General features: G+C 33.0%; 2 protein-coding genes across 3 annotated transcripts in view; one reads left to right on the top strand and one right to left on the bottom strand.

The window, feature by feature from the left end:
* LOC106457358 (NGFI-A-binding protein 1-like) overlaps positions 1-3,631 on the bottom strand; it is a 165,520-nt gene extending 161,889 nt beyond the window's left edge. The window contains exon 1 of one of the 2 annotated variants that reach the window (XM_022383250.1): positions 3,424-3,631. The gene's annotated coding sequence lies outside the window, so the exon portion shown is untranslated. The remainder of the gene's footprint in view (positions 1-3,423) is intronic. The other variant, XM_022383256.1, reaches the window with a different exon arrangement.
* Positions 1-8,167, top strand: part of LOC111085304 — a 129,624-nt gene that overhangs the window by 33,608 nt on the left and 87,849 nt on the right. The window lies entirely within an intron of this gene.

Here is an 8,167-nt window from a genome sequence, read left to right on the forward strand (position 1 = left end):
CGGCGTTTGTTTATCATGCATGAGGGAACGACACGAAGGAAACTGAATGGTAAGACATATTAATGTAAAGTTACCAAACGTATTAACGTACAGATACTTTTTGTGTAATTTTGGATAAGGATGATTACGTGAAAAAACTGTCTGTGATAGCTCTAAATTAGTGAAATTGGATCATGATCCTACTGATAAAAGGGAATAATAGTAGAGTCCGGGAAGTTCGAATATTGGTTGTTGTTTTGGGGATCAACGCGTCTAATAATGAAATCATTAACATTTTCACATTATTACAGTCAGGTTAAGAAGAAATTCAGTCGTTTCTAATAAAAAAAAAAATCTAGATGTAGCTTAAACTTAATAACTTAAAACGAAAAGTTTAAATTGTGAAATGTATGTAATATTCACCTTTCTTCACGTGCACCAAAATGTAGTTGAAGAGCGATACTGTAGTTGTAAGTAACACTTGACTAAGTACATAAAATATGTACTAGTTACACTTGTGTGCAGCTTTAGTTCGTTACCAAAAGCTTTGAACGCACCATAGAATTAATCTCAAACCGTATCCTTACCTTTAAACAAAGGAAGGGGGTTGTTTGTTTGTTTGTTTTGATATTCACCCAATGCTACACAACGGATTATATGTGCTAGATGCCCGTAATTTTGAACTGAGTACTATATGTAAGGTAGCTAGTCAACAGAACCCACCGCCAGCTTTTGGGCTACTCTATTCGAATAGTAGGGTTTGATTGTTACTCTTATGGCGCCCCCACGGCCCTAAAGTGAAACAAGAGGAAGCGAACCATGAACCTTCAGATTCATGGCTTGGCATGCTAATCATTAAGCCAAGCCTGTCTTTATAGGCAAGGGAAACTTTTGGCTAAGTGAATTACAAAGAATTACAAAAGATAACAACAACATCTATGTAGTTCTTTAGGATTATAATAAACAGTTATAAGGAAGAGCAAATTTGCTTATGCTTTGGGAACTTTCAGCACTAATTATCACTCATCATCAGTATATATCTTGAAACATACTCAACAGCACTAATTATCAGTCATCATCAGTATATATTTTGAAACATAATCAACAGCTCTAATTATCAGTCATCATCAATATATATTCTGAAAAACACTCAACAGCACTAAGTATCAGTCATCATCAATATATGTTCTGAAACACACTCAACAGCACTAATTATCAGTCATCATCAGTATATATTCTGAAATACACTCAACAGCTCTAATTATCAGCCGTCTGATAATATATATATATATTCTGAAATACGCACTCTAGAAATACTGAAAGTCGCTATGAAAAAATAAATCAAAATATTGTGTAGTTTATATTTTAAGGGATAGAGACATTAAGATTTTTTCAAATTGTCGACCAGAATATACCTTGTTTCCATTGCCAGTGCGTGTTTCTTTCATTGACAAACACATTTTTAATTTGATATATATCTTGTCGCCATTTTATTATTTCTGTTTCAAGCTGAGGTTTTGTTGTAACAGAATATTCAAACTACTCTAAATAATGTAACCATACTAAAGGTAAAAAGAAACTTATAAAAAAAACGTACTTTTTAAAAACATTCTTGTTAACAGGCTTGGGTAACGTGTTGCAAGGTTTTTTAACCAATATATTGAGGCTGCCAAGGCTGAGATTTTCTACTTAAAGTGTTATATTTCTCTAAAAAACACATGGTGAAAATTATGAGCATTTATTTAAAAACAACAATAACGGTAGTGTAAAATACAATACCGTGTATATTGGCTATATTAATGAAGAAAACCACAGTTTTGAAATAAAGCATTATTGCTAATTTCCTTTCCCGGTCTTTGTAGTTATATATTGTTGAAAACGTTTTTTTTCTTCTTCAAGGGTACAGATTAGGCGGCTTAGCTTAAACACTATAAGTTATTATTATTTTTCTTGCAGTTGTTCTTAGCCCTTAAATTTCCATTTACTATAGGTGTGGTTCACAAATTGCATAATATTGAATAATGTTATGTTTTTGCCTACTTAAGTACGCAGTGTAAAGAAGCGGTTCAAATAAATTGGACGAAATCACCCATTTTATATGTAAAACACATAGAAGATCCCAATAGCAATTAGTACGATTGACTGCTATTTTTTGGGCATTTTTGTTAACATTTTGTTATGTGTTTTATATGTTACTATGGATCATGTTCCCAAGAAAGACACGGACGCACAAGGAGTTTGATACGTAAATAAATAGTTTAGAAAAAAATGTTTTTAAAAAGTCGATCCAATCGGTAATTTTAGGGTTAGGTCATCAGCGATTTTCATCTACAAAGTGCAGATATTCGGTAGTTTCTTCATATAAAACGAGCACTTATGAAGAAGAAAGCTAAGTGCAGTGTGATTAACTATTACAAGTCTCCTTCGTTTCCCGAACTAAGTGATCTGAAGCATACCTGTTCAAGACTACATTATTTTAGTCTTGTCATGTGTTTAAATTGTGTTAAGAGCTCTAAATGTTTAATTCTGTTTTCAGTAAGCCCCTTTTCACACATTTTTGTGTGGTTGTTACTTCGATTTATATTAGAATTAGTTGATGAATACTCTGTTAAGTCATCAGTTTACTGGAACTTTACTTCAGTAAATAAGACACTTGTATGTTTAAATAAAAAAAATTATAGTAATATTTGATCCATTAAATTCAACGCTCTTGAAAGTTTAATCTTAAATACAATTCCTATTTCCAAAGTTCTGATATCCAATTCTGCATATATTTGTAGGTGTTGCCTTTGTAGAGTTTTCGCTGTTCGTTTGTGTCATGACTTAATACATCATGAGCTAGCTGGTAGTTTTAGATTGAACTACAACAAAAGACCCGATGATTTAATATGCAAAATGCAATATATATATATATTATAGCGTCATATGTAATAAATCATTCACACGTTCATGCACAAAGCATAGCAAGTGAAATAAATATATACAATAAAAACATTAAATAACTAAACATAACCCACCCGAATATAACTTTATAGTTACTGGTTGGTCATTCGATGTTCCACAGTAAAACTTCACTGTTAAGAGTAGTTTATAGTTTTAAAACGACTGACTTGACTGCATGGAAGTCAACTTCACTGATGATTATTCTATACACGAATATCTTCTTAATTACTTTACTCGTAGCACTTCATGTTTGTCCCCCTTAGTTTTAACAATATGATCAGGTTCTGTAAATACATAGTTTCTCAGTACTTTAAAATATGTGATTTTGTGAGGCCCGAAATTTGCGCTTTTTTTATTACTTTTTGTAATCATTGGTATGTTGCTCTAAAGATTTTAATATTATAAAAGTGAGCTTCAAACCAAGAACACTTTATATACGTATAAATATACAAATACACCGACAGTTATGAAACTAAAAATATTGAGACACGCGATACTTACAAAAGCAACGTCCGTTCCTAATGGCGGTTTCGAGGGTGCCAAGTAAAATAAGCGGCAGACGTTCTTTACGAGTTCTTGGTCCTGCTATTCAAGCAACTTTGTAGTCAGCACATTATATTATAAGAAGGAAAATTACTTCACTAAATTCACAGCGACAATACCTGTTATCTGTATGTTTAGTTTGTCTAAAATTATTTTGCACCTGTGTTTCGAATTTTAAACTTACAACTGTATCTACTTATTTTGTGGAAATTAATCTCGCTCTCAGCGTACTGACTCTCGCTCCGGGAGTCTTTATTTTTTCTTCTCTGCTAGATATTGGATTATCCAATGGTCCACATTGTATCCACAAGCAAACCACATGAAATCGGTGAACTCCCTTTCCAACAGAAGTAAAATATATGAGTAGGTTACTCTTTTTATTGAATGTTTAAATAATGATTTTTTTTTTACTTTTAGCGTGGAACTAGCAATAAAAATAATAGACATTAGTTCACTAAAATGATAAAAAAACTAAGAATTTTATGCAGTGTTGTTCGTAGTTTTCAATTTACAACATCTGCAGCCAGTGGGTTTTAATTCAGTCATTTCTTAAAGTAGTTAAGACCAAATTTTGTGTGTTTTGCATTTAGATAGATCGGTAACTGGTGACATAAACCGTATAGAAATATCGCGAACTAAGCCTTGAACTTGCCATTTGTTTATCGTAAGAAAAGGAAAAAACTGTTAATATACTTAACAAAGAAGTGTGGAGTAGTTGTTCTTCGTCACGTCTGGTACGAGAAAGGATGACCGTTGTATATGATTCAATTTGTTGAATCATGCAATGGTCATTCATTCTTACACCAGGCCTAACGAAGAACAGTTGCTCGAAACGTCCCTGTTGAATATGATAATAGTTTTCTCTTCCCAGGATGTGTTTTTAAAAAACAACAACAAAAAACTTCTCTTGAGTAGTAAGACAGGTTTTAACGTCTTGCGGACTACTATGTTATAAGTACAATTATCGTAGAGTAGGCCTAACTCCATTCAGTGCTTATGAATATTTCGTCTAACTAGAATGGTCAATGATCATGTGGTAGATATAGTATACACGGTTACTGAAATTCAACTTTCCATTTAGGAAAATTGTCATACATGAATATGAGGTAAAGCAGTACAGTAAATACAATTTATGATATTAACTTCGAATTCAGCAACTTGTCCGTTCAGATTTTATTGTTCGCATTAAAGTGTGCATAGATTTTTTATGAAGTAATCCTATTCTCACAAGCAATGTAATAATGCATGCGAAATACAGCGCGGGAACGGCATATGCTGTACTGCATTAATAATGGACATAAGTAGAGTAGTTCGCTAAAAATAAAGAAATAATTCATAATCACCATTTACGTAAAATAACTGAAGTTAGCGTCAGTGTGATAAACGCTTTATTGTTCTGACGTTGTTGTATCTATACATATATATATATATATATATTTATTTATTTATAAAGCTATGATCCTTTTGAGCCTCTAAAGCTGGACGAATTTTTAATAACAAAACAAAAACTGTCAATTATCAGGCAGGTTTGTACAATATTTTTGAAAGTAAAAAGACTTTGTTTTGCTAATTATGGTCGACAATAGCTTCCTTGGAAACCTGGAAGTTAGACGACCTTTTAGTCTTTTTATCGAGACTTCTGTTGGTCTTCTTGTTGAATCGTGAGATGTCAAATGATAAACTGGACACTACTCAGAACGTCTTACAAATATTTGGTATATTATCTTTTGAGATAAATTATCTTTAGATCTTCTTGTAAAAACTTGAGGTGTGACTTGTTGAGGTGGTCAACGATTAGATCATCTTTAGATCTTCTTGTAAAAACTTGAGGTGTGACTTGTTGAGGTAGTCAACGATTAGATCATCCTTAGATCTTCTTGTAAAAACTTTAGGTGTGACTTGTTGAGGTAGTCAACGATTAGATCATCTTGTAAAAACTTTAGGTGTGACTTGTTGAGGTAGTCAACGATTAGATCATCTTGTAAAAACTTTAGGTGTGACTTGTTGAGGTAGTCAACGATTAGATCATCCTTAGATCTTCTTGTAAAAACTTGAGGTGTGACTTGTTGAGGTAGTCAACGATTAGATCATCCTTAGATCTTCTTGTAAAAACTTTAGGTGTGACTTGTTGAGGTAGTCAACGATTAGATCATCTTTAGATCTTTTTGTAAAAACTTTAGGTGTGACTTGTTGAAGTGGTCAACGATTAGATAATTTTGCATAAACTTGGCGAAGGATTTGCTGTAGGTGAAAGTTTACTCCTTCTTGCAATTGATAGTGACAAACAGTATTATATTTTACTTTCCTGAGCCTTCAGGTATCAGCTGCTGAAGATAAAATTTTAGTTTTCTCTCAAACCTTTAGCTTCAGGTATAAGCTGCTGAAGGTAGACAAGGATTTTGTTTTTTCCCGAGCTTTCAGATATCAGCTGCTGAAGGTGGATAAGGTTTTTTTAGCCTTCAGGTATCAGCTGCTGAAGATAAAATTTTAGTTTTTTCTCGAGCCTTTAGCTTCAGGTATCAGCTGCTGAAGGTAGACAAGGTTTTTTTTTTCCCGAGCTTTCAGATATCAGCTGCTGAAGGTGGACAAGGTTGTTTTTTAGCCTTCAGGTATCAGCTGCTGAAGATAAAATTTTAGTTTTTTCTCAAACCTTTAGCTTCAGGTATCAGCTGCCGAAGGTAGACAAGGTTTTTTTTCTCTAGCCTTCAGATATCAGTTGCTGAAGGTGGACAAGGTTTTTTTTCTCTAGCCTTCAGATAGCAATTGCTGAAGGTATACACGGCTATAGTTTTTTTCCGCTTTTAGATGTAAGCTGTTTCTTGTAGATACACAAGTATTTCGTTTTTACCGAACCTTCAGATATCACCTTCCAGTGGCTCAGCGGTAAGTCTAAAGGATTATAACGCTAAAAACCAGGTTTCGATACTCGTGGTGGGCACAGCACAAATAGCCCATTGTGTAGCTCTGTGCTTAATAATAAACAAAATCAACCTTGAAATATCAGTTGCTAAAGGTAGACAACGTGTAGATTTCTTTGCAACTGAAATAACTGCTGTTGAGGTAGGCAATGTTTTAGTACTGTCTGTTGTATGTCCATGTAACTACTTCGCAGGGTGTGGATGGATCTTCACCCCAATTGGTTTGGAGGTTCGTTACGTCCATGCGGAGGTACATAAAAATTTTCAGTTTTGAATTTTACGTTTTGCGGTTTTTATGGGCGTTTTTGCATTTTTTACCACTAATTCGTCTCTTATAGATGAACCTTCCCCAAATTTGGTATGGAGGGTCATTCGGTCTATGGGGAGATACATACAAATTTTCAGTTTTGAATTTTGCGTTTTGCGGCTTTTATAGACGTTTTCATGTCCTAAGATAGCTTTAACTTCGTCCAGGGGACGGGTACTCCAGCTCGTAATGCAATAAAAAATTACATGTAAAAACGTTCATATAAAGAGATGAAAATTCAGTGTTCTTACTAACTTCTGAGTATTTCGAATAACGCTGGAACACTCATAAAGCACTTGTATAGTAACTTTATATACATTAGTTATCTAACTTGTTATTAAATCAACTGCTACCAGTTCGTAATTTTGTTTTCTACTTGTTAATGCTGTATACTTTCACATTTGGTCCTGCAGCAGTAGATTTATGCAGGAAAAAAAAAGGTTTAATTAACTATATTACATTTCCCGAAAAGAGGTAATTAATCTATGCTTCATTGAGTAATTTAAGGATTAACGTTTCTTTATAGCTTCTCGTAGTTATTAGGTTCATGTTGGTTACATTTCTGGGTATTACAACGCAAACTGAATATGTAAATACCATATAATATACATTAACGAAGTCAGATATACAGCGGGGAATAATTTCTGCACTATTTTATACGTTAATAAGTTGATAGAATAATTATGATTTACTTATTAATAATTTAAAAAACTCATTCTTGATCATGACATTCTTATTATTCTAATTTTTATGTGCTGGTTTAAGCGTTAGTAATTCGAGAAAACAATATTATACGAACATGTCTTTCCTCCTCAGAATGATAAATAATTTGTGACTTATTATGTCACCAATATATTGTCAGTTAATATTTTTTAAGCGTTTGTTTGTAATTATGCACAAAGCTACACAATGGACTATCGGTGCTCTGCCCACCACGGGTATCGAAACCCGGTTTCTAGCATTGTAAGTCCGCAGACATACCACTGTGCTACTGGGGGACTTTTTTAAATGACTTACAATTTGCAACTGTTTTAAATTAGAAATGTCATATATTTATATTTCTAAACTAATATGTAATTTGTTGAACTGTTGAATGATAAAAAGAAACTGAAGATTGATTTTTTTCTTTTTTTTTTACGAATACTGACTTTCAAATACATATAACTTGAAATGGTAAGCTTAACTCTGTTTAACGCAAACTGGAATTTTTTACGAGACATTTCTATCAATGTAAATAAAATAACGATGTATATGTCTTCAGAATGTATCTTTATTGGTTCAATATTTCACTAGGATTTCACTATTTCAATATTCGTCAGGAGCTATCGATAATGAATTCGCCAAACCAGTTAAAAGGTATAGTACAAGAGGCTGTAATATCTAATATGGTCTGTTTTTCGTATTGAATATATATACACCTGGAAAAAAGTTAAGCACCCCCAAATATTTTTCAGGATTGCTTATTGAAAATAAGGTT

This window comes from Limulus polyphemus, unplaced genomic scaffold (genome assembly GCF_000517525.1).
Source record: "Limulus polyphemus unplaced genomic scaffold, Limulus_polyphemus-2.1.2 Scaffold321, whole genome shotgun sequence".
NCBI classification, from domain to species: domain Eukaryota; kingdom Metazoa; phylum Arthropoda; class Merostomata; order Xiphosura; family Limulidae; genus Limulus; species Limulus polyphemus.